This window comes from Odontesthes bonariensis, chromosome 10 (genome assembly GCF_027942865.1).
Source record: "Odontesthes bonariensis isolate fOdoBon6 chromosome 10, fOdoBon6.hap1, whole genome shotgun sequence".
Lineage (NCBI taxonomy): Eukaryota > Metazoa > Chordata > Actinopteri > Atheriniformes > Atherinopsidae > Odontesthes > Odontesthes bonariensis.
In genome coordinates, this window is record NC_134515.1 from 10,268,777 (window position 1) to 10,296,012 (window position 27,236).

The following is a 27,236-nucleotide window of genomic DNA, read 5'->3' on the forward strand; positions in this document are numbered from 1 at the left end:
AGGAAGTGAAAAACAGCTTTGAAAGCTGCATCTATCCCCCTCGCCCTTGTGTTCATAAGCCAGAACTATGGAAAGAAGTTTCCCTGTGTGCTGTTTAGTTCTTCTGAAACCAGTGCATCACTAATCACCTCAGTAACTAACAATATGCAGCTGTGAAGCAGTTCCTTGTGTTGAGACTACGGTAAAGAGGAACACTATGCGCTGAAAGCTGATGCGAAGGGCTTTGGACCAAGTGATACTACGTAATGAGTTGGGAAAGAGTAGAAGTGCGAGAAGCCATCTTCTGCACAGCACACTGGAGAGAGTAAGGCTCCCTTCCTATGGCTTTTATCAGGAAGTAAAGTGGCCTGTGTGGGGCTTTCATTCAGTGGTCAGTACTGTACGGAACACCTCTGGTACCATCAGCACACTACTTTTACAGTTGCAGGATTTTGCATGCAAACATCGAGCTCTGTAGGTTTTTTTTGTTTGTTTGTTTAGGTAATATTTTGGTGCCAAAAAAGTATTTTTGATGCTTAATTAAATTCAAAATTAAAGTAGCTACTTGCTTAAAATCTAACCCAACACCTAATTAAAAAAAACAAATGCAACTAAATGCTGAAAAAAAAAACACAGGGATCAGACCAAGGTTTCTCCAAGGTTTCCAGTATTTGTGCTCCTCCACCATCCCCTCCTGCCCTTAAAATTCACTTTTGAAAGTCTTTATAATACCTAATTTGAGCAAAGGAGTTTGTGGCCATATGCTTCACCAAGTTGTAGATCCTGCCGGTCGTCTCTAACTGACCGTGGAAATAACTGGACACATAGAATATGCCGTTGGATGACAAGGTTCGGGATTGTCGAGGCTATTAATATTCGTTATGAAGTGGAGATGAATTTTTGTGACAAATATCATGAAAATCCTACATTTTACTGGGTGAAACTAATGTTAGGTAGTGGACCTACAAAAAGCCTGAGGTTGCAGTCTTATATGCAATTTTTGCAGAAATCCAGGTCTGTTTCATTCCAAGTATCTACTTTGCCTTGAATTAAAAAAGTCTTATTGCTGAGAAAGCAGACGAGCATTGGTTTGACTTTTGAATTGATATTCGCAAATTGTTTGGCACAAGGAATACTTGATGTGGTCTAAATTTGTTGCTTCCAGACCCATGACAGACGAGTGCAGGGCTAATTGTTAAAAGAGCTGAGCACAAGAAATACAATGTGGGCAGGAGGAGGCATGGCACAGACAGACAGACGGACCTTACGTACAGAAGATGGATGCACAGAAAAAAATAGGATGTCTCAGACCAAACAAGTCAAGCGCCGGATAGAAAGATTCAAAGCAACCACGCAACACCTCCCAGTTTTCCCCACCCTATCCCTCCCACTCTCACACCCACCCACTTTACCCAAACACCCCCCAGCAGCACTTTAGAGTCTATTTTTGCCACGCTTCACTAAATAAGGCCGTGGAGCAAGGCAACATGGGTGCGCGGGTGGTGCGTCGCTCCTTCTTACCTTGGTATAAAAACGCTGGTACGGCGGGAGTTTCCTCTGATTACGCTGAGCCTCTTGCTTGCTTCCCCCCTTCCACAATGTTCTCACTCTAACTCGTTTTCATCTGTTTCCGGCGCTCAAATTAAAACAGAAATCAATGAACAAACATTGCCTGAGAGCGGTATCAGATGACCTTTCATCCCTTCATTTTTTTCCCCTTTAATTTGCTGAAAGCGTCACGTCTTCTCTTTATATTTTGGAGGAAGCGTTCCCACCAACCTCTGGACGGCATATTTCGAAAAAGTGACTGAGTGGAATATGGGAGGAAAAGGACCTGAGAGACGGAACAGAGTAAGAGATAATCAAGTTTACTTTAACCCAATTCTCTGCTGCTTGTTTTCCGCTTTGATTTTTGTGCTCCACTCCTCTTTAATCCATTCAAACTTGCACCTCTCTTCATGCTTTCCTGACCTCTTTCCCATCTTGCTTTCATCACTTAAGGTTTCCTTTCTTGTCCTGTTCCCTCTTCCATCTCATCCTTTCCCTCTTTTTCCTTCCAATGTTTTTATTTCCTCTTTCTTTCCCATTTTCTCCCCTCCTTCCCACTGTTTGATTTCATTCTCTAATCTACGTTATTTTTTATTTTTCTCCTCACCCGCCGTCTCTCTTCACTCACTCTTTCCTCTCGACCCCTCCCTCCGTCCCTCTTCCCGATTTGTCCTTCAGCACTGTCAGCACTCACTATCTCGCTCCATCTCCTTCTCTGGCAGTCTGATCAGCTGTCTTCCTTCTAACTTTACATGATGTGCTGCGAAGGGACGGGCAGCTGCTGGCTAACGCATTTCACTGCCCAGTCATCACTTCAAAATCGAATCTGTTTACACAAAGCTTTTTATTTTGATTTTTTTTTTTAATTTGCTTTCTGTTCTATGTGGGGTCCTATGTGTTTTTTTTTTTTTTTATTGCTCTGCCTCTTTGTTCCCCCTCCTCCTTTTCCGTCCAGCAAAGAGAGAGAGAGGCAAGTCCCGTGACCCTCTTCTTCTTTTCTCTCCTCTTCTCTCTTTTCACTCCTCCTCTTCTCCTCTCTGCATCCTTAAACTCTCCTTCGCTGATTCAGCTCCCAGGGAGGAGAGACTCCGCCTGTAGCGATTGCCTCACTCCGCATGGGCCACCATCCCTCTCTGGATCACCTTTACTACGGTAGGAGCACAAGTGTGTGTTTAGATATTTGTAAAATAAGTGGGGGGGTTTTTCTGAGTGCTTACACACTGCATATATTTGTGAAGGTGTGTGTGTGTGTGTGTCGGTGTGCTTCGTCCTGACCACTTTCACACACGGTACTTTATTTTTTTCTTAGCTGCTGGCTTGGGCAAAAAAAAAGAACTAAACTGTGAGTTCGGGAGCTGTGGGGGAAATCTTCCTGCTCCTATATCATTCCACTTTTGTTAAAACTGTGATAGGAGATAACGCATTACAACTGCAGCATGTTTGTAACGTTATAAAAAAGAAAGAAAAAAAAATATCTAAGCATTTGTGCAGGGTTAAAAGGTCAAGGGTTATCTCTGAGGCGCCACACTCTTTGGTATTATCTATAGCCACTTAGTTCCGCTGTGTTCATATTCAGTGGAAAAACATTTAGAGGGACAGTAAACGCCTCTTTGTCAAATAGGAATTTATGCAATTATCAACAAAGATATAAAAATAAGATTGTTGCCACTTTTTCATGCAAACAGATTTAAAACAAGACATTTATCAAATCAGATGAACGCCTATACTTTTGCTCTCTAAGTCTCCACTGCAGCAGTTCTTTTTGTTTGCATTTCATCGTGAACATTTCTGGGGAATTTCCACTGGCCTGATAACCACAAAACATGTGTTTTATCAGTTAAAATAGTCGCGGTGTGTCGTTCCGCCTGCAGGACGGGTAAGTTTTATCAGTAGGAACACCACATGAACCTGTTCTGGTGTCCGTTCCGTGTTGAGCTCAGTATTGGAGCAGCCATCCAAACGAGGCCTCGGCTCTATCTATAGACGGGACACACACAAGTGTCACTCTCCAGAGGGACAGGGAGAGACGGAGAGAGGTTGAAAGTAGAAGCCAGGCTCTAAAAGGGTCTTGCATATGCTCCCATCCATTCTGAATCCCCCACCACCCTCTCCTGTCTATCCTGCTGCCCGGGCTAATTTTACCCAGTTAGCGCATACCAGGGAGATCAGCAGTGGTCAGCTGTCTGTCAAGTATCCGGAGCCCTGACAGGCTTCAGGGTGAATTGCTGGAGGTGGCAAAGTGTCGGGTATCCCATCCCAGCCCTGTAGGAGACTGCCCGTATGATTGTAGCTGTTATGGACACGCAGCTGTCTGAAGGAGACCTTTTTGTCTGACAATCGATCACCAACTGGCTGTGAAACTTTGTTTTAACGTGGCTTCAGCTTTGCTGCAGAGCGTTGAAAGGGAACAGAAGGGGAGAAGGAGGAGGAGCCGGAGTTTATATTGTCATGAAAAAATGTTTTTGATAATACATGCTATTGTAAGGCTTATAGAAGTCCTGCTGGCAAATTTTATACAATTCTGGCTGAGCTGTGTATTACAGTGCTTATTACTCACAACCCTTATCTTGCCATCTACAGCAGCGGGCTGTTCCCCTCTGGAGAATTGTAATCCCTGGCCGGACTATTATGACGGCAATGGCGTAGGGGCCAGAGTGGATATAGGTAGCTTAATTCTTTGTAACGTGTCTGTGCCTTGAGCTGTGCTGGAGTGTGCATGTGTGTGAAGCCCCCCTCGTTTAGCAGCCCCGGCCGGTGATTTACAAAACCCTCCTCGTTCCATCGCTAGGAGAGAAAGGAGGGGAGGAACGAGAGAGGAAAAGAGGGGAGAAGACGAGTGTGATTTATGGAAGAGACTTTTAGTTTAATTACTGGGCGGGCAGGGCTGATATGTGCAGCCCCCATGGCACTGGTTACACAGTTGTAGGAACACACAAAGGGGATACTGGGGGCTACAGAAGATGACATATTCTCATAGTTTTGTGGCTGCAGTTGATACACTCGAGCAATTTGTGTGTTCAAAGTGCAGAATAAAATACAAGAGTCTCAAATTATGGAGCCGGAAAAGCAATATACACTACCTGTCCTGAGGACTTAAGTGGATAAACGCAAGTGGAAAAAGTATGCATATCGCTTCTTTTCAAAGATATGCATTTCCCACTTCAATTTGGAAACAGGAACTCACACTATAGGAAAAAAATGTATCTTTTGTCTCTCGCCTGTAACCAAATGGGGTACTACAGATAGTTATGCTGAGAGTATTGTGCTGTGTCAGCAGTCCACCTCAAGGCAAGCTTTGATGGAGATTTGATTAGCTGTAATTGTCATTCAAGGTGAGTTTGACATGGCAAAGACAGAGATGGGCGTCCTGATAAAGCAGTTTGGCAGGAGGATACTGGGGGGCTTCCATGCAGACCACATCAGTTCTTTTCTTCTTTTCTTTAAGATATGTTTTCCGATGTATTTTTGTTTAATTTGGACAGTAAGAATAATAAAAGAAAAAAGGCCCGACTCTCACCTCATCATATATAAAATATCTGTCTGGATATCTGAAGGAGGAGCAGAGTTGAAAAACACAGCAGAAGCTGTCATTTTAAACACTTTCATACTCACAGCTGCACAACAGCTGCCAATGACCCTGATGCTGCATGCATGCTGCTGCTCCTGCCGTAGCTTTCCTTAACGCCTCTCTCAGAGCCTTCATTAGATGCCTGACGTTAGCAATGGTTCAATTCATTAAAAGCGCAACTCAGCCTTTGTGCATTTGCCTATAAATTGGTATTGATCTGGAAGAGGACAGGGTGAGGGGGAGGAAGTCGGAGACAGCAGAGGAGGGTGAGGAGCGTGTAGGAGATGGGGGGAGTCGGCTGCTTGCAGATCAAGGGTTGAGGCTAATAGGGGGGTTGGTGGGGGTCTCAGGTGAATGGGATTCACTGAAGCAACAAGGGCAACTGAAGACGCATAGAAACACACACACACACACACATGTATAAGGGCTCCGCATGTTCAGATACATTTAGACTAAAAAACTGTCCACGTGCAACGCCGCACATCCTGCTCAGAGCTCATCATCACCGCCGCCTGCTCAGCATGGAAGTGTTCGCTACTGTAGTTTGAGTGGAGGAGAGGCGGGAGGGTGAGGGAGTGTGTGCTGAAGAGAGAGAGGGAGACAATGAGAGCACATGCTATATAGAGGGGAGTGGGCAGTTAGGGGGCGACTGCATAGCATGGCAGCCTATAGACTGCATGGGACAGTGTGTGTGAGAGATGAACGAGGGAGGGAGGAAGAAGAGAGGAATGGCTCTCAGCGGCGGAGGACCGGTGGGACGGGCAGCTGTGCGCTGGACTAAAAGTTTTCAGTGAGAGGAAGAGGGAGAGATTAAGAGACGGGGGGGAGAGAATCAGAGTGAGGATGTTAGAGAGCGAGAGAGAGAGTGTGTGTGAGTGGCAAACACACTCACACACAGGACTGCAGAGGCATCACCTGGGACACCGAATGAGAAGACAGAGCGAAGCACTTCTTCTTCTTCACAGTCTCCTCTTCTTCTCTGCTCTTGCTTTATTGCTTCTTCTCTTTGGTGCATCGGCAGAGCTGAAGCAAGAAGGGGGGGAGGGGGTGGGAGGAGGAGAGGGGGAGTGGTGTGTGGGGGGGGGGGTTCTAGCCAACATCTGCCTGTAGGTAAGTGCAACATCTCCCTCATTTCCCTTCATTCTCCAACCCCCCCCCCCCCCCCCCCCCCCCCCCCCTCCCTTTCCTTCCCCACCTCACCTTGCTGCAGCTGAACCTCTGAGCGTGACACTCAAGGTGAATTGTATAGCATGCGTGTCTGTGTGTGTGTGTGTGTGTGTGTGTGTGTGTGTGTGTGTGTGTGTAAAAGGGAGCAACTGCTTCATAATATACAGTACAGTGTGTCAAAGCTGAGCGGACACTTGCTGGGGTTGCAGTTTACTAAAAAAAATGTGTTCTCACAGGAGGCGAAGACCAACTTATGTGTTTCTGGTGGAGCCAAATGTAAACCGGTCGTATCAGTGTGTGATGTGATGAAATTCTTTAAAAAAAGAAATCTAGTCCTAAATGTTAAGCTTGGGTCAAAGAACTGCATGCTGGGTCAATGAACAAGCTTGGTCCTTTTGAAAGCAGAAAGAAAGAAAAAAATGCGCCTTTTAGTGTATATTTGTATGAACTTGTCTTTTTTTTCCTTCCCGGGTGGACCCTAAAGCCGGTGCTGTTGGGGGATCACAGGGTGGGTTGTGTGCATTGAGTGGTCTGTGTGGATCCTGATTCAACATTTTTTCCTCCCCACTGAGTGTGCTCAGGCTGGAGGGAGGAGGAGGAGGAGGAGGAGGAGACACTGGGGTGGCAGGTGGGGGGGCCTGATGCGCCACCAAGGACAGTGGCCTGCTTGGGGGACATACTTCTTTATATGCCCATATGAACAAGAGCAACTATGGAATGTAAAGAAGTATGTATCCCAGGTCGGGAGAAATTACAGCGCCGCATCTGAGGGAGAATTAAACATTTAAATGCAAACTTAACATGTCCGCAAAGAGAAACCACATCACAGAAACTCAATGGAGAGGACGCCTTATTTTTCCAGATTCGCCTCAGATAATGTACACTTTATGCACATGTGGTGGTACTTTTTCCAGCCTGATGTGGCCCAGTTGAATCCAGTCTGCTCGGTGCTGCAGAGCCATGCGTATAGTGGAAAAGTTTAGGTGCAGCAACATCACCGGTCAGCAGTTTCCACTTACCCGCAATAGGGCTTTGGATATCTCTTTCATGCCGTCTTTTTGAGTTTATTTGAGGGGAAAAATGATCTTTTCCTATCCGGTCTAATCGCAGTATTCTAAGGAACACCCTTTCTTTGTTTCTTGGCTTGTACAGAATTAGACTTTTGGATTGCGTGAATTTGCGAATGCAGCGAAATGACATGCACAGACACACACGCACCACATACAGACAGCAGTTTCCAGTAAATGGTGCAGTGATTAAATGCTTCCTAATGGATAGCATGGCTCTGAGAGGGTGGACAGAAAGAGGAAGGAGCAGAGACCGGCTGCAGGCCTCTCTAACAGATTACTACGCTCAGACGCCTGTGTGTAGCCACGCTGTCTGGTTCTGGCCTCAACTTGTGGGCCTGGTTTGAAAGATTTCGACCACCTAATATGAATCTATACGAAGTTTTAGGTTTCACTCATCCTTCCAGTTCTTGCCTTTTTGTGTTCTTTCTCAGGAGCAGGCGGTGTTTGTTAGGAGAAAGTTTACGTGTCCTTTGGCATTTAGTTCGTGGCTAAAAAAGCCGAAAGAGACTGAAAAATGGGAGCACGCTGTGAGAAAGTGACTTATGACGAGTCAAAGCCATAATGTCAGGTTACATGATATCAGTCTCAGTCTGCTGAGCCAGCAGAACACATAGGTGCCACCTTTTTTTTTTTTTTTTTTTTCTGCTGGATTTCTGTGCGATGGTCCTTTAGCTCTGATTAAGTATGTATGTGAGTGCCTGAACATTGACTAATCCGGGTGTGGTTTGGGAGCAGGTATAACAACCATGTCGGGTTTTAGTGTATATGTTTTGGCCTACTTTTGTGTATAAATACTGTATGTGGCCTAGTTAGGGTTTACCTGTCCCTGTTTAGGTGTTATTTGGGCCAGTTTCAATGCGGAAATTTGGCCCTGGTCAGGTGTACATCCCGGGGCGTTGTGTCTCTGTGGGAACGCCTGGACTGACAGGGATCATCAGCTGGATTACACTTCCTGCCAATCTTATTTTACACAGAGAAAAAAAAATCCTTAACAGGGGATCATAAACGAGAAGCACGCCTTTGTGCCGGGAAGAATCGTTTAACACTGCAATACACACAGAAAGACGGCGGGTTTCAAAGCGCACCAATTAAGCATCAGCATGAAAGATGGTTCTAATCTTAGCAGCTGAAGATGAAGATAAACTGGCTCCAAAAGTATGTGAAATACACATCAGTATGGAGCGTATTTATTATGCCTCCACCTGCTGTGTAAAATAAAAAAAAATGTATTTATTAGTACAAAGTACAGTGTGTGTGTGTTTTCATGTTGTTGGGATTTATTGCAGTGATTTGTTAGAACCAGAGGAAAGGTCGTTGTGTTGTGGGGGAATTCAAAGATAGAAGGGCACAGTGGTGGCGGCGGGGGGGGGGGGGGGGGGGGGGTGACAACGGGGGAAACGAGAGAGCGGCGTGGACTGAAGTGGGATCGGAGCGGAGGGAGTTGTGGCGAGTGAGCGTGTGAGATGAGGCGAGGCGAAAGAGGCAGAGAGGGAGCGGGAGGCTGGATTGATGATGGTGTTCAGGTCCTGTGTGTGTGTGTGTGTGTGTGTTGTGGGGGTGTACGAGGGGGGGCTGGGCGGGTATTGTTCTGTCGCTTTGCCTATGTCAGCAGGTGGAAGCTCTCATCAGGACATTAAATATGCAACAATGCTGACTGCGGCACCGTGCTGAGACAGCCAAAGCCGGACGACTGGGGGGCCCCACTAAAAGTAAACCAGCGGCACCGTTTTGCCTCGCTCCGTGCTAGACAACCATCCATTCATCCACACACACACACGTGCACACACACACACACACACACACACACACACAGACCTCGAGACCTCCAGCTTCTTTTTGTGCCCCCGAACCTTACAACCGGTTCTCCTAGCCTCGCTGGCTGGGTGAAGCTGGGAAAGCTGGACGACACACCAACCGAGCGCCTGGCTGTTTGACCGGTTCCCACATTTGGGAGTCCAAGGGCAAAGGCCGAGCTGGTAATCCACTGTCCCAGTGAGGGATTAGCAGCAGTTACATACAGCCATCAGCCATGCGGAACACTGACTGTAACGACTAATAAAAAAAAAAATCTGCCTATGTGGATTTGGAATTTAATGCAGAAGCTGTGATGCAGCTGACTGTCCACATGAGTGAGGGGCTGCTGGATTCACCACTCTGTGAGCTGCAGCTCAGCACTCGTTCACATTTGTAAAACATGCAGGTTTGTCTCTGCTGTGGTAATCTCACTGAACGACAAGAGCACAATTTCTCCTCAATCAGTTAACCAGATACACTCCGAGCTGTGCGTTTGCATGTTGATGCCTCTGCCCACTTCTGAGAGGAAGTACTTTTTCCACTCACTATAGGGATCAAAGTAAAGTTTCAGTGTCTTTGCTGACCCGAAGGAAAACCTATATCACGCTCATAAGTGGATGAAAATGTTGACCGGTCGAACATCTCTTTTCTCACATTTTTGTCACAGAACTCCTGCCGGGTCACACTTTAAAAGCTACCTCACTGTACAGGACCAATTCAAAATGTCATTTACTGAGAGATTAAATAATGCTTGTTAGCATCGGTGAAGAAAAAAAGCAAGTGTGAGCACAGCCATTGAGTCTAGCTCGATATAAACACAAGTTTTCTGTATGTGAGCGTGTTTGTGTGCGGCGCTCATCTCATTCATAAAGGAAGCAGGTTTTAAACATTTAAATAGGTGGATAAAAACTGGAGGTTTTGTGCAAAATTGCCACAGTGTGGAGCTTTACAAATTAGGATTTCACTCGGATTCTTTCTGTTTGTCTCCTTTAAGAGGGAGAGGACCCGGTTATTCTTATTGCTTGTTTTCATGTTTATAAGATGAAATCTGAACAGAGCTGGGTCTCTGGGCTCTTTATCTACGGGTCGGGTTGTAATGGTAGAAGCAGCATCAGTCTCGGGTGAGTTTAGTTCCGTAACTTGTTCATGTTCACTTATATACTGTGTACCTGTAACGTGTAGAAAAGGGAGAAGGTGGGAGGAGACTGTAAAGCCAGCCTTTTTTATATTAAAGCTGCAGTCTGCAACTCTTTTTCAAGCATAATGCCTGGAACTGTCCGGGGATTCTGAAAGTAGTACATTAAATACCCCAATATAAAAAAAAAAGAGTTCTCTAGGTCCCCTATATGTCCCGCTAGGTCCCTCCAAAGCCAGCAGGTTTGTTTACAAAATTGCAGACCGGACCGGTAAAAGGTAACCAATCAGGTTTAAGAGCTGGGCTCTGCTGCCTGTCAATCACCGATTGTGCACGCGCGATACAAGGTAGGCTCGTCCCCACGCTTATTTATCTGGACTATTGAACTTCATTACGGGCTAGTCTACTTACTGTGTCTTCCATGATCGCAAATGACAGGTGAGTTGATGAATGAGGAGTCGTGTAGGCGCATCTGGCGTGCACGTCTACGTGCACGAGTTCTCATGTGTTTTGAAGGGGCGGGACAGGAAGTTGAATAACTTTTTATTTTTCGGTTAAAAAATAAGCATTTCTTGCATTTTGCGACTACGGAGGTCACCGTTTTCAACTTCAAGCGTTCTGATAGATCATGTAAACTCTTAAAATGCCAAAAAGTAGGACTTTACGTATGACAACAACAAATCTTGCAGACTGCAGCTTTAAGTGTCAGAGCTCAGTGCCAAGAATTTTTCCCCTTTTAATCATGTTTATAGTAAGCGTGCATCAGCAGGAACCCGCAGACTGTAATGGGGCTAAAGAGTAATGGAAGTTGAAACAGATGCAGTGGAGTGTTAATGTGTGAGTCGTCTCGCCCGGATACAAGGACACAGACTTATGTCCCGTTCTATGTTTACGTCTAAAGTGAATCTCATAAGGAACGTACGTCTGTACCCATTTGAAGTCATTTTGCAGACAATACACTGGAAAAAATCTAAGTCTTACCAAGTATATTTGTCTCATTTCTAGTCAAAATATCTCATTACACTTAATATAAGACACAACTGCCTAACAAGTACTATTTCAGCCAGATATAGGGACTTGTTTGAAGACAATACATCTGGAATATCTTGTTAAATGAAAAAGTCTTGAAAACAAATTGTTTTGAGTCACATATCATATGAAACAAGCTTTTTTTGACATTTGAAGAGGTTTTTAAGCTAATTTGAAGATCACTTTTATCTCAAAAGTCCCAAATATCACATCTTATTTCAAGAAATCTAGACAAGTCAATTTTCACTAGTTCCATCGGCAGATTTTTTTTGCTTATTTCAAGGAAAAACGTCTTGTATTTGTTGTTTTTTTACTTATTTTTGGGAGGGACATTTTTTCCAGTGTGCAGATACCGTGGTGTGCTGGTGCAAACAAAGCGTGCTCATACAGTCGCTCTGTGCGTCGCAGTGCTGTAGAGCATATATGTGCAGCATCAACAGCAGCAGTGACGGCTGCAGTATTGATTTATCTGGCTCTTTATGTTCTTTTTTTTGTAATATGCACACATTACACGGATCTAATGCTTCAACACTGAGAGCAGCAGATCACTGATTTGTGTCTCCAACTGGAGAGTGCTGCTTTTATTTGTAGGTTTTGGCGATGGGCCGGAGCCAAGGTAAATGTGTGATTTCACAGTTTACACCAGGAAACCGCTCATGCACTCAGTCATCACAGGAGCATGTTAACAAACAGACAGAAAGGGAACATGTGCTGTGTGCAGTGCACCTGACACTGAGACCACAGCACGCAAATTACTGAGGAAAAAAACCAAACAACAAGCGGAAAAAAAAAGATACAGCCGTGATGATAAACGACTTCAGATATCTAATGAATTACTCTTAATGATGAGCCTTAAAACTCAATTAGTTAATTGGCCTGGCGTTTTAATGTGAGAATGATTCAAAGGAGACTGACGATCGATCAAGAAAACATACAGCGTAATCAGAAAGCAAATTACAATTTATTATTTAACGATTAAGCCGTACATTCTCTAAGAGTAGGTCAAAACCAAAGAGCCTCACCCGAGCCCAGACACACACACACACACACACACACATAAATGTGGTGCGCCTCCGAAAAGCCGATCAGTCCCTTATGCCGGGACAGGGATCAATGTTGAGGTAATTTGTTTCGATCAATTAAACAGACATCTGCTTGAATTAGACTCCAATAGACTGCAAAAGGCCCAACCCCGTCCTATCCCCCTGTGTGTGGGTGCACGTGTGTGTGTGTGTGTGTGTGTGTGTGTGTGTGGGTGCACGTGTGTGTGTGTGTGCTGAATGTGCCCAAACAGTGAGATCACATTGATGCTTCGAACTAACCGCTAAAAGGTGAAGGGTCCAACGTTCCAGCAGTGCATAATTGATTGTAAGAGTTGTTGGACACCACCTGGATTCGTGAGTTGTTGCATCACTTTGCAGTTTATTTCTCCCCTTATAGTTTCTGCAATCATACATTTAGCCCCTGAGATGCAATGCAGGGAGAAAAAAGGGAAGAACTTCACACCTGGATAAAGCCATGCCACAGGCAAAGTCTGCTCTTTTTTTTATTGTTTATGGTGCTGCAGAAGGGGGGGAAAAAAGAGAAGAGACAGCTGTATTAGCTCGAGTCTAATTTAATGGTTCCCACTTGTGTTTTCTGTACATCATGTGATGTTGCTACACCAGAGCCTGTCCATTACCGTACAATATGAGGAGAGAGGGTCTGCTCCCTTCAAATGAACACACAGGATAATTGTTATGCAGTGAAGCTGTGAAGCAGAGGGAAGTAATTAAAGGAACAAGGGCACTGTGGTGGTGCTGGTGGTGGGCCGCATCCCCCTCTTCTGCAGCCCTGCCGCAACCGTTTTCCCCCCTGCTAGCTGGAGATTACACACACATTCATTTTCACGTGCAGGTTCCCCTTGCATTGACACCCCTGTAATTACTGCCAGGGTTTACAGTCCTTCTAATATTCTAATTACACTCTGTCTGCGTTTATAAGGTCATAACATTTACAATTTTACAACACAGTAATTGTCAGTTGACCAAAAAATGAGAAAAATGTTTTCCCTACTTCTAATTGTTTCTTCTGAAGACGACGCACATTGGACGCTATCACTCACCCTGGAGTAAACTGAGTTTTTTTTTTTAATTACTACAAAATAAATTTTGAGCTGCAGAATATGCACTGACTGCCCCAGTGTCATTCATAATGCAGCCCCCTACCTCCGAGCCCATGCATCCATCTCCTGCCATATTTCAGAGATATACTGCCTGGGGAAGCATCTCAGGTAAAAATAAGGCAGAGTGCCACTGATGTATCTCATAAGGTATATCTTGGCACATAATACATTCCTGGGCACATTGTTATTTCCATTACTGGTTATGAGAATGGTCATTGAAGGCTGTGGGAGAGAGTGACCTCGTGTTCTGTGGTTTATTTTCTGGGTACAGGAGGAACTGTAACAGTCGCTGAAAAGCATATAGAATATGCATTCATCCATTTTCTATGCCTGCTTAATCCAAGTCAGGGTCGCGGGTCGCTCAATCCTATCCCAGCCACCATGGGCGTGAAGCGGGGTGCACCCTGGGCAGGTCGCCGGTCCATCGCAGGGCCACACAGGGACAAACGAGACACACAACCATCCACGCTCACACTCAAACCTGAGGTCAATTCAGAGTCACCAGCTAACCTGACATGCCTGCTTTTAGGAGGCGGGAGGAAGCCGGAGAGAACATGGAAACTCCACACAGAAAGGCCCCAGCCGGGATTCAACCAAGAATCATAAAGATTTTCAGACAATTTTTAGACAATTCCCTTATAAAAAAAAAAGAAAAAGAAGAAGAATTTCAACTCTTTTAACCAATAAATAGGAATAAAAGGACTACACTAAGAATGAGAGATAAAGCTGTAAAAGTAGCTGTGTTTTAAAAAAAAAAAAAAAGATTAAATATAGTGTTTAATGCAGTTAAAGGCCAAGGACAACAAACATAGCCTCAATGAGAGGACGGTTTAATTGTTAGTGAAACGCTGTTCCACAGCTTTGGAAAAGCATACAATCTCCCTTATTAAGTAACAGGGGAACAGCTCAAAGCCGTTTTTCAGAGAATCTAAGAAGTCCGGACTTAAAGTAAGGACAGAGAAGTTTGTGGCACAGAGGAACTATAAAACATAATAAATTTAAACCTGAACAGTTTAAAAATGCATAAGCTCAGAATATGCAATCACCACAGTCATTACAGGCCAAACAGAGGCAGAAGGCTCGGTCATGATATTTACCACCACAAGTATCCGCCTCCAGTATGTTTGAAAGTTGCTTGAATTGACTTTGTAAGACTGGCTCTTTAGGATTCAGGTGATTTTGCTGCCGATTCCAAGCAGAGGAAGTAGCATATTTAAAAGCCTTTTTTTTTCTTGCTTCCTTTCCTCCAGTTCAGTACGGACGTTGTAGGTAGATAAAAGGAGAAAATCTTTGGAACAAAGGCGAAAATGTCCGGTACTTTTTTCAGGGATGTAGGTGTGTAGATAAGTTGGGAGCAGACCAAGAACAGTTTTATAAATGAGAATACGCCAATGTCAAAGTCTACAAAAGGACAAAGCAGAGCATCCAATCAGAGTGTACAGTACAATGTGTAGCGAAGTGTAAGGGTTTTAAGGCTTGCAATGACCCGTAGTGCTACACGGTGGACTGTATCCACGGCTTGAAAGGACTGCCAAGATGCATTAATGTAAACACCAACATCCAGCTCAGACATAGAAAAAAAGAAATGCTGGCAACAAGTTTCTTTTGGCCTTAAAGAAGAGACGAGATGTGATTCTGAAGAAAAAACACAGTTTTAACTCAAACTTTTAGTTTTTATTCTTTTTTTTTTGCTGAATATGAGATGTAAAGGCAAAATAATCAAAGTTTGTTTTCTGTTTTAAAACATTCTGTAAGAACTTTTTACATTTTTTAAATTCCCACTTTAGTGTCGGGAATTTTATTTACTCCGTTGACTGTAGTAACTGTTATACGAGGTACTTATCTCAACATTTTATTAACTGTAGTCATTCATTATAGGTCGATACAGATTTTCCTTTATCGTTTGGTAGTCAATGGTGTTTAATTTGCAATACAAATGGTTTTTTAGGCTGTAGATGGTAAATTAAGCCTAAAAGAGTCATGCTATGTAAGTCTGCTGACAAAATAAGGGAAATTGGACACTTTAGAACTTAGATATTTCTATTAAATAAACCAAACAATCAGATGGATTAACATTAAAGAGGCAGACTTGTTCAGAATTTCTCACATAATTCATCTGAAGGCAACTGAACTTTGTTCTTTCCTCTAAGTTAGTGAAAAAAATTGGTAATATTTTCACTGTCAGCATCTAGTGGAGGAAAACCTTTGTTGCGACATTTTTGGTCCCCAGAGGATGAAATCTACTGAGTTTGATGTAGTGCCTCACGCCCTCCTAGGCCACCATACGCTTGAAATTTCAGGTCAAAATGCTAATTCTTATCAAACTTTGTTTTACCTTACCTGCAGAATTGCTTCATAGCTCTACTGAATAAACTCTAAATGTAATAATGCCTGCTGCCCTGGTGTCTTAGCATCCAAACTGTACATTAACTTTAGCCAAAGAATAGCTCTCATGTGATAGCGTGTGATTTGAGTGCATTATCAAGCATCTGTGCATCTTCTGTGACATGCCTATGCTGACACGTCTGAGTGGAATCCCTTGCATCCATCTTTCTTTGGCCGTCAGAAAAGAAGTATAATCAGAGGCAGCGTACAGGAAGGAAAAGTGTCAGGAAGTAGCCGAGCCAGTCCTGCCACAGCCAGTGATACAGAATGATAGAGGAGTAATATCAGCAAAGCAGCCTGCAAGGCAGCAAAAGCAGCGATTCAGTGGAGGCTTGTCAACTGGTAAAATGACCGTGTCAGTCAGAGAGTCCGTCAGTCACACGACAGAGCACCAAGTCAAGCCTGTCCTCCCTCCTGGGAGTGCCTTCATACATCTGAGACCACGAGAGTGCAGCGTCAGGGCAAACCCAGGTAGCATTCCTCTGTCATCGTCCTCAATGCTCAAAACCTGCGTTACTGAAGAAGAAACGAGAGAACGAGGTGGAGGTAGGATGGTAAAAGGAAGAGGTGGGTTGCAGAGGTATAAAGATAATATTAGTTCCCCAAAAAGCACGGGGCGTGGGGGTCATGGCTAACAAGAAAGGCGAGGGACAAATGATCAGCAGACAAAGGAAAAGAGAAACAAAAGAGAAGAGAGAAGGATCGTAAAGGGCATGAATTACTCTGAGAGAGAGTCAGTCGCAGAAAGTAAATCTGCCAAACCCATAAAGAGTTATGCGTTGTGATCTGTTCCACCGATCGTTGTGTGCTTTGAGATAATTGCTTCCATTTTGTTGCACAGAGACTATTACAGTATATGATAGCCGGATTACCATCTGTAACAGTGGGCTTTACACTGCAGAAGTAGTGCTGTATCAGCAGCAGGGCTTCTGAAACTATAGGTTTACGGAACAGCATGACAGGCTTGGATTTTAGCCCGGAGCTATTGTCGTAGCTATGGTCTTCTTTTAAAGAACTCCACTTAGTGGAGTGTAAACATATTTCCTCTGTTGGATTCAGAAACACGAGAGCATCATCTCAACAGAATCACATATCATAGATTGACTCGCCAGAACCATCCTTGTAAATGTGTACAGCAGAGCTTTTCTGTCAGAAGATGTTTTCATTACATTTTTCTCTCTTACAGAGACAAAGAGTAAAACCAAAAAGATCTCCCAAAGGTTGTCGATGTCATTTCTGAGGGTCATTTTCCCCATTGGCCTCGTGGTAAAACCTGAGTAAATCTTAAAAGTTCTTTTTTCCTTTAAAGAATCATTAAGATGCTGAGCATTTCCACAAAATGGCTGCTTTACATGCAGCATCCGTTCCATAGCAAGCATTCGCAGCAACATACAACTGAATATATACCGACCTGTAACATTTACAGAAACAATATTGTTGCACTATCAATAGAAAACCAATTTATTTTAGTTTTGTTGAGTTTTTCATCTCCTCTTTTTGACAGTTGAATTATTGACAGTTGAATTATGCTCCATATCAACATGATATAAATGTACAATCTTTTGAATATCACAGTTTTAAGCAATAATGGTACATTGTGATGTCTCTACTATGGATACATTCATTGTTTTGATTAGTTTTTTGGGATTTCTTGACTGTCAGAATAATGTAGAATCACTCCAGACCCTTTTCCTCCAGACAAAACGACACTATGATATAATATATATATATATATATATATATATATATATATATATATTATTATTATTATATATATTATTTGCACAGGTGCTACATCTGAATTGTGATGTTGACCTCAAGGAAACCCTTTTGTCCTCATATCCACTAAATAGAAAAGGACACACTGCTTTTAGAAAAAGGAGTATAGATGTGAATACTTCATCCAACACAGTCAGTGTTTGTACTCATTCATTCTGTTGGACTTAGACCATTTAAAAAGTAGACTCTGGACTTTATGCTGATACAATAAGACTATAGAGTGATATGAAGGGATAAGATGAAAACCATTGATTACTTATCTCTTATTCATGGTGAAGACACTCTTAAATGTTTGCATTAACCAAAAAAAAACATCTAACGTACTCCCATGTTGCATTATGCTTGTATGTGTTGGGTGCGAGTTCCTTTCATCCGTCTGAAGTGGTCAGTCTGTGGCCGCACACAGAGCTGTGAGAGCGACTCATGCAGCCGGGTCATATCAGTGGAGAGACTGAGTCCTGGACTCCTGTGGTTTAAAATGGAAGCAATAAAGTTCAATGCAATGAAGAGAAGTGTGGGGATAGAAATGGTAAGAAGAAAAAAAAACACTCCTTTGGGAAAATAGTTCTCATGTTTTATGAGTTTTTTACACCACACAGAGGAAGCAAATCAACAATGTAAAAGTGCTCCTTTAAAAGCACAAGTTAACGGGCTAATTTTATAGCAAGTGGGGCAAATTTGATCATTTTACATATTGTGCAGTTAAGTCAAATAGCTCTCAGATAGCTATTGTGGAGCAAGAGGTACAAAACCGTTATGTGCAGTGAAATATAAAGTGATAAAGTGAACATGTTACCGAACACTTGTGTAATCATAAATCCAGCAGGCTCTAAGCAACACTAGCATTTGTTTGGAGAGCGGCCTCCCTCCACATGATGAATATCCAGCAGTCTGAAATGCACCTTCCTTTAGCTGATAAATGCTCAAAAGCTAATCGCTAATTGTGTCCGTCTCTCTGCGGCAGTGTACATTATCTTTTTTAGAGTCTTTTCTCTAAACTGTCTGGAAATGAATAAGGTAACAAAGGTTGGAGAATCCGTTAAGCTGTGACCTGCACAATCAAACCGGTTTGTTAAAAACTCTCTGTGACTGAGAGGAAGTGCAAAGGTGGATGGGAATTCTCGGCAGGTTAATCATTAAAAGCAGCATAATAATTATAGTTAGAAATAATTTGAATTAAAATGAATAATATAGCAATATTGACCAATACCGCCTTAAGTAAAGGTATGTAAATACTTTACACTTCAGGAGAACAAACATGTGGTTCAGTTGCTTATAATTTTTTTTTACTTCATACTCAAGTGATTCATTTTTGAGCAGCAGTTAATTTGACAGTCGATATAATCCCCAGATTGTTTCTTTTTCCATCGTCAACAGTTTTTTTTTCCCCCTTTGCTGACTCACTTTACTCGCACTTACCCATCTTTACAGAAGCAACGAAGATGCTGATCTGCAACAGATTCTTATCTTCATAACTCTGACCAGCTCAGGCCCCCTTTTGTCCAAAGTTGAAACAGAGAAGATGTAATGAAAGCGTTCTCCATCAGCCTTAGAAAGAAGCCGTTCTCCCGGTCTCACAATAGAAAAGGCTATCTTTACGCACAAGCACCCTTTTTCTGACTTTAACTGCATTGGATTTTTTTCTGCTTTTCACGACAGAGTGTATATCAAGCGGGCCTTTGTGGCCCTGCTGTGGCCTGTAATGAATGCATGGCTAAAATACCTAAGTGGCAGCGGTGGTTCGTTAGGGGAGGGAGATGGGGAGGGAACGTGTGGTAAGAGGCTGAGGAGGAGGTGAGGGGGGCCGGCCGGAGCGTGCTCAGAGTGAGAATCAGCCTGCAAAGGTAGTAAGAGGGAGAAAGAGAGGTGAAGGCAGCAGGCAGGTCTGTGGCGGCCACTGCGTGTGGATCATGACATCATTCCTCTGCACAGAAACAAAGTGACGTCTTCTCCGGCTCGTGTTATTGAAAGAGTTGCTTAAAGAAGGAAGAGTCTGCGCATGTTAATTGTTTCTTTAACCTCTGCAGAGGTTCTCTTAATCCCGTCGCCGCTTGCTTGAGAAACAAAAAGCTTTTTTTTCTTTGGTTATTTCTTTCGGGGGTTGTGGCCGTTCATATCGGCGTATAATTACAGAAACTGGTTGTTCTCAGCATCTTAAGACACTTAAGAACAAATAAACTTTTGAGACTAAATCTCTAAATTTCATGCAGCGGTGTTGAATGGGAAATGCGAAAGTCTTGTTAGAGTTATTGATGGTGTGCACATCAGGTTTGTGTGTGGAACTGATATGTTTAGATGTATATTTATGCAAATACTGAATAAACTGGTTCATTAAGGACAGTTACAGAGTCATCACTCTTACACTGTTGTGATCATTTTCTTTCTAAGATAACACAAAGTCCCCAAGAGTCAAGTGAGGTTTAATGAATGGAAGATGGGGGGGCCTTTTCAGGTTAAAGGAAATTGATTAAAAGGAAAATGAACGTCAAAATCTGTTTACATGTGCTGGCTCACAAAGAAAGGCAGTGAGAGAGTGAGAGGATATAATTAAATATATCATCTAAATAGGTATTGATCGTCTTAAGGGTGTTGCCGTTAGATTAAAAGGTTAAGGAATAAAAGCGCTTTGAGGATTAAATCATTGTGAAGTAAAATCAAGAGCGGAGAAAGTTAAACACCGCAGTAATCACAAAGTATGAGTGCTGCAGACACACTTAATGACGTCCCTGAGAGACAGTTAAGATCCTGTCAAGATACATTAAGGAGCATAACCAAACCGATCACAAAATTTTAGCCACTGCAAAGCGAGTTTGGGTTGGATGGCAGAAGGTCACGGAGCTGCACCCGGCTGTCTATGTCTATTTAGATGCTGCCCAAAGCTGCTGCACATAAACTACGGTGCGGGTGGAGGTGTAGAGGGGCAGTAGTTGCAGGCCACATTGACCCCTGAGAAGGCTGATACAGGAAGAGTTCACAGCGCGGCACCTGAGCCGGGGCGGTCGGACAAGGTCAGGAAGCGTTTTTTTCATCCCACAGACGTGTTTTATCTTCAGAGGAGAGTAAGAGAGCGAGGAAGTGGCTGAGCACAGGATAAAGGGTCCTGTTATGCCTCTGTCTCCATCTCTGATCAACCAATCGGGCACAGGAATAGTGCTGAGTCAGCCTCCGGGTTGCTGCTCACGTCCGAATGCAGGTGGGGGAGGAGGAGGGCCCGGTGGTGGAAGAGGAGCCAGCCAGTCGGTGTCTGCAGTGGATTGCAGCAGCAGGAGTGTCGCTAGCCTCGTGGCTAAGGCGCCTTGCTTCCCCTACGGACCGAACCACCCGCCGCAAAGTTGGACTTCGGCCTCTCCTTATGGATGTATATTTTACACCACTTCCGCAATACTTAGCGTAGACTTGTATGTATTTGATTGACCCTAAATGTCTGTGCCTGGATAACATACATCCCACTTTTCCTGTGCCTCAAGTCACTAGGTAATTAGTGGTAATGAATACAGCCAGCCACAGAAGATAAAGTTTACAGCCCAACCACAGGTCAACTTGTTTCATTACTATACCGTACCTTACATTAAGCTAATTACTAACTGGCACATATCTTTATCACACACGCACACAGACCTTCATTAGGATGGTTCTTCTCAATCTGCTTCACCTAAACGCTGCATTATCACAGATTACTGCAGATTTAAGTAGATTTTAATGGCATTCTGTGGCAGTGGCCTCAGAACTGTCAGGGGTTTCAGTCACAGCGCATCGATGTGACAGGAAGTGATGCTCTGAGAGGTTTCAGGGCCTCGGCCTCCCACGGTGTGGTGCCGGATGGAGAGCTGTGGCCTGGCAGTCAGTCAGTCACTGAGAGCCACTTGTCCTGATAAGGAGAGAGGGAGAGATGTAAGGAATACCAGGCGGTCAGAGGCTGAGGCACGGAGCATGTGACGTGCTCAGCGAGTGAAGAGCTTGTGAGGCTGATGGGAGTGTCAGTGTGGACAGGTTGTATTTGTGCAACCCCTGGGTGTCGGGGTCATACTTCTGAAATGAAAATATCACTGTGAGACTTGGTGGTGGTCCGGCAGCTGCACCGTAACACCACCTGTACGGTTAAAGTCTCCCCGGGGACATCAGGCACATCCCATGACCTTCTTATTATGACTCCCTGACCGTCCACTACGTCTCTCCCTCCCTCTCTGCCAGCGTCCAGCTGTCCCAAACCCTCAAGTCTGCCTCCCCTCTGTCTCCAATATAAGGGCAGGAATGCAGCGAGCAGCACAGTCCCAGAATAGACAAGTAGCCTCCCTATCTCCAACCATGCAGTCAGCTCGATAGAGGGCACCTACAGTGGCAGACTCAAGCGAGGGTGCACATACATGCAACACCCCGACCCATATAGAGTCCACTTGCCTGAGCTCTTGAGCTGCTAAACTCATGACGCACAACACCTTTACTGATTGTAGGTTTGATCTTGATGAAGCCGCCTTTAACTCGCTGGCGAAGCCTTCAGCAGGCATCTGAGCGAGGTTAATGATAAAACGCTACGGGTGTAATAATTCTATTTGATGTTGGATCTGAGTGGAGGTGCTCAGGGTGAAGGAGGGTTGCCCGTTTGAAGAGTGTGTGGGCCACAGATTGCTGGAATAAAGCACCGAAAGCGTAGCAAAGGGATTCTCTCCCTAATCTGCTGAAAACCCTGCCGTGAAAAGGATTTCACGTGTAGCGCTTTCTCCTCTGAAGCTGATAGTCCCGCTTCAACACACACAAAAGCTTTGCAAAGCAGTACTCACTCTCACCGCCTTTCCAACGTGGACATTCATAGATCATTATCCACAAAAGTGGTACAATGGCATGGTTCAGACTGGGGCCTCTGAGAGCAAAAAATAGACATGAGCGATCCATACGGGTTATATGGTTGGAAGCACACATGCACACTGCAGTGCTGCATGTTGCAGAGGTAGAACAACTGCAGCTCTGGGACAGGTAGAGAATTCAGGCCATGTAAGCTTGTCCTCTCCACCGTGTGCTACTTCCAGCTTTCTTCCTTCTCGTAGCCCCCCCGCCCTGCTCTTTCCTGCCTCCTTTTTTTTAAGTCAGGGATGCATACTCCTCATCAATTTGCCACTCTCTTGGGTGACAAGTTTATTAAACACAAGAGAGAGGAAGAAAGAGTGAACATCCTCTTCTTTCTTGCATGCACTGTCAGTATTTAAGTTTTTTTTTTTTTTATAAGATCTGTGTGCAGTGAGCCTGATGTATTTGCTATCTCAAGAGGGGTGGACAGCTTTGATACAGGACCGACAGTATAATCTCTCTCTTCCTCTTTCACACACACACAGATTTACACAGGGCAACCTTCTCTTGTGAGTGCCAAAATCACATAAACCCTCACAGCAACCCGTGACTGCTGGACAACATGGTTGATGTCAAATGTAACCGAACTATTTTCAGCAGAGGATTAATCCACATTTGCTACAGTGAGACGAGATAAACCAGCGTGTGTTCATGGTCGTGATGGAGCGTCACCCAGTGCAGCAGGGTGGTTCAGTGACATAATAACTTTTGAATATCTGAGGCGTTGTGTGGCACAGAAGAAAATAATTGGATTTGTTGAGGCTGTGCTGATCATTTAAAAAGCAGAAAATATATTTAAACTTGATTTTTAAAAAGCTGCATGAACTGTTTGAACGCTCCAGGGAAGCAGAGGGAAATCACAAACCCCTCAAAATGTTTGCGATCACCAGAAAGTATTGTTCCTCTGGTCCTGCAGCCCTTCGTGTTCCATGTGTTTCACTGCAACGCCTCTCTTGATTCGAATGGGTTGGCTGTCAGCAAACTGCAAAATCTATCTAAAAAGTACAAGAAACACACTGGAAAAAAAGCCCCTCCAAAAATAAGTAAAAAAAACAACAAATACAAGGCGTTTTTGCTTTAAATAAGCAAAAAAATCTGCCAATGGAACTAGTGAAAATTGGCTTGTCAAGATTTCTTGAAATAAGATGTGATATTTGGGACTTTTGAGATAAAAGTGATCTTCAAATTAGCTTAAAAACCTCTTCAAATGTAAAAAAAAGCTTGTTTCATATGAAATGTGACTCGAAACAATTTGTTTTCAAGACTTTTTCATTTAACAAGATATTCCAGATGTATTGTCTTCAAACAAGTCCCTATATCTGGCTCAAATAGCACTTGTTAGGCAGTTGTGTCTTATATTAAGTGTAATGAGATATTTTGACTAGAAATGAGACAAATATACTTGGTAAGACTTTGATTTTTTCCAGTACAGAGTCCCCACCAGGTTAAGAATCACTGGCCAAAGCATTTGAAGTGACAGTCACTCTGTTACATCATTAATCGTATGGATGTGTGCCCACTGATATCTGATAAATAAGAGCCAAATTAGCCTCATTATCTGGTCTCTGCTCCAGTATGTTCATAAACTAGATGCTACCTGTGGCCATATTCACTTGGGAGCTGAGAAGAAAGCGTGCAGTGTTCTTTTTTTTTTTATATAGCTTTACACTGAAAATGCTGCATGTTGATAATGGGAAAGTGTGACTGAAACAAAGCAGTAAAGTTGCACGCCATAAAACCAAAGCAATTAGCGGGAAGACAGTGAAACCTGCACAGTTGCCTTTAAAATGCTGGCATCTGAGTTTCTCAGAATCTCCCGTTACATAGGATTGTAAGCTAAAATAGCTCATTCCAACTTATCTTTTGTCAAGAATATGCAGGTTTGCAAAAGGCTGCATTTAAAGGTAAACCATGATCTTTAGCAAACCCTAGTTGTTGTGCTTGAATCAGACAAAACAGCAACTGTGTGGGATAAATATCTCCCAATGGACTGAAACTCAGGTCTGCACACTGGAAAAAATCAAAGTCTATTTGTCTCATTTCAAAATATCTCATTACACTTAATATAAGACACAACTGCCTAACAAGTACTATTTCAGCCAGATATAGGGACTTGTTTGAAGACAATACATCTTGAATATCTTGTTAAGTGAAAAAATCTGATTTCATATGAAACAAGCTTTTTTTGACATTTGAAGAGGTTTTTAAGCTAATTTCAAGATCACTTTTATCTCAAAAGTCCCAAATATCACATCTTATTTCAAGAAATCTTGACAAGCCGATTTTTACTAGTTCCATTGGCAGATTTTTTGCTTATTTCAAGCAAAAACGTCTTGTATTTGTTGTTTTTCTTACTTATTTTTGGAGGGGGATTTTTTCCAATGCAAAGCAAAGGTGCAGTGACTCCTTCGACCACCTCTCCTGCAGATTAATAACTCGCACACCTGTGCATGGAGCATTGCCCTGGCTGGAGTATCACAGCAAAGGTTCTGAAAAGTTACGATTATTTCCACGTGTAGTTTGAAGTAACCTAAGAGAGTACATTTTTAGAAAGAAAAAACAGTGGAGCTGCAGAGCTTACTACAAAAAAACTCTTATCCCACTTCCACAATCCCAGTTGATCCATTTTTAATATAAAAATATTGAACGTAGAAGTTCTAAGATTCTGACCACAAAGACTGTACGTGCAAAAAATCTGACTTAACAGATGATAATAGTCACTTGTGGGAAAAAAAAAGATTCCAGATAGAAAATATCAATAGCTGGGCTTCCAAGGCCAAGACTCTGCTTAAACAGTTTATTTCCTAATGATTAAATGATTAGCTGGTCTAATTGAACCAGGAAATGAATGAGTTGCTCCAAGGACATGCAGAGCTTGTGCAGCTAGCAGGAAGACTGCTGAGCACATCATATCTGCGCCACCGAGCCCAGCGAGGCGGCTGGGCCGGGCGGCCTGATCCACGGGTCAAAAACGTCGGTATTACAAGCGAGAATAACGACAACGAAGAGGAGAGGCGGAGTGAAACGGAGGAAAAGTGCGTGAGCATTAGTATGTGAGCGAGAGCGGAAGAGGTGTTCTACGTAGTGCTAGAGGTCAATGAGAGTTAATTTTCCCGCTGTCCTGTCGACCAGCTTCATTAGCAGTATTGGCAGTTCGGTGATGAATTCATTGTTTTTTCAAGTTTGTCTGCAACCATCGTTTATATGCAGTTCTCTCTTATCTCTCAGGGCCCTGCTCCCTGTTTTTCTCATCTCTTTTTCATCACCTGCATTGCTTGTAATTCTCCCCTCTCCATCTCTGCTTCTCCCCCACACACTCCCTTCTGGTCCTCCTCATCGTTTTCTCTTCTTCTCTTTAAATCCTCGCCTTTCTTTGAATATGTTGTTTATTTCCAAGGGCAAAATGTCTTCTACCAATCAATGACAGTCTGCTGACGTGTTGTGTTTTGTGCATGCAGATATAAGTTGTTTGTTTGTATTTAATTCATGTGATGACGACCTTGTTTTCTTATAAGTTCCTCCTTTTGGCTTCTATCTCTTTCAGGTCCCCATAAAGATCCCTTCCTTTTGCTTCCTCCTCCACCACCTTCGGGGACCAGAATCACCTCTAGAATGCTTTGCTAAAGCTGGTAAAATGGAACCAAATCAACTGTTCAATGGATTTGGTCCCCTTCAACCAGCTGTAGCTGTGCATTGATCACTCCGAACATCTGAACCGACGCACGCGGCAGGACAAAATGTATGACCAGCAAAGCCGAGGAGACACTTATTCAGTGGAAAGCTGCTTTAAAATCTAAATGTGAAGCATCATTTGCTTCTTTACTAAACACGTAAAAGTTCATCATAGATGATACTGGGCTCAAGGATGTTTCTCTATCAGACAAATTACACAAATGACAGAAGTAATTGATTAATCTTAATATGGCAGGTAAGTAATTATAGATATCTTGGTTATTTTGTGTTGTTATTTCATTTTTGCATGTAGATTTTCAAAAGTGTGTGAGTTAAAAGGAACCTACAGTACATGTACTATGTAAGAAAAGCTCCAGTGTGTATGCAGGTCATGCTTCCTGATGCTCATGTCTGATCAATAAAGGCTTATTCTGAACTTCACATAAAATTCTGAAGTGGTCTTTGCTTTCTTCGGTGGTGTTGTGGATGTAGTAGTGGTGGAAAGGAGGAGGGTTGCCCACTGGGTTACAATATTTGGGTCAAAATAACACTGACAACATTTGGGTTTGACTTGACCCAGTTATATTGTGGTCTTTACTGTAGAAATGTATTGAATAAAGTCAAATATTGGGATGTGAAGGGGTCTGGTTGTTCTAAAATGAAGGGCATACGTTAGACCTGATGTGCACACTCATCTGTATCCACTCAGCTGTCAGAAATATTGACACATCGAACCCAAATCAGTTAAACGAGGCTCTACCTGACCTGAAATGAGCAGAATCTGGAGTGAATGGATAAACCTGTTAAGGCCTCAAACTTTGACCCGTTAACTCGTGATTAAACGATGAGCTTTCTCTTCATATAATTGTAAGAAAATGTAACGTGATGTAGAAAGGCATTTCATCTGAAGTATTTTTTCACTCACAGTCCTAATGAGTTAATTTATGTGTTTTATTAATTTAGCATTTATGTTGTTATCAGTCCAGCTGCCAGGAAAATACGCTTCCATTTGAGATTTTTAGAAAAAATCCACAAATCTGATCCACCTGCCCCCTAAAAAAAAAAGCTTGTTTCGGGTAAGGTTGACTGGTAGCTGGCTCTCCC

General features: G+C 43.2%; 1 long non-coding RNA gene across 1 annotated transcript; it reads left to right on the plus strand.

The window, feature by feature from the left end:
* The first annotated feature begins 1,556 nt into the window (after positions 1 to 1,556).
* LOC142390191 (uncharacterized) lies at positions 1,557 to 26,564 on the plus strand. Its single transcript, XR_012770433.1, has 3 exons — positions 1,557 to 1,830; positions 2,597 to 2,679; positions 26,005 to 26,564. It is a non-coding gene; the product is annotated as an uncharacterized LOC142390191 (long non-coding RNA).
* Positions 26,565 to 27,236: the final 672 nt, after the last annotated feature.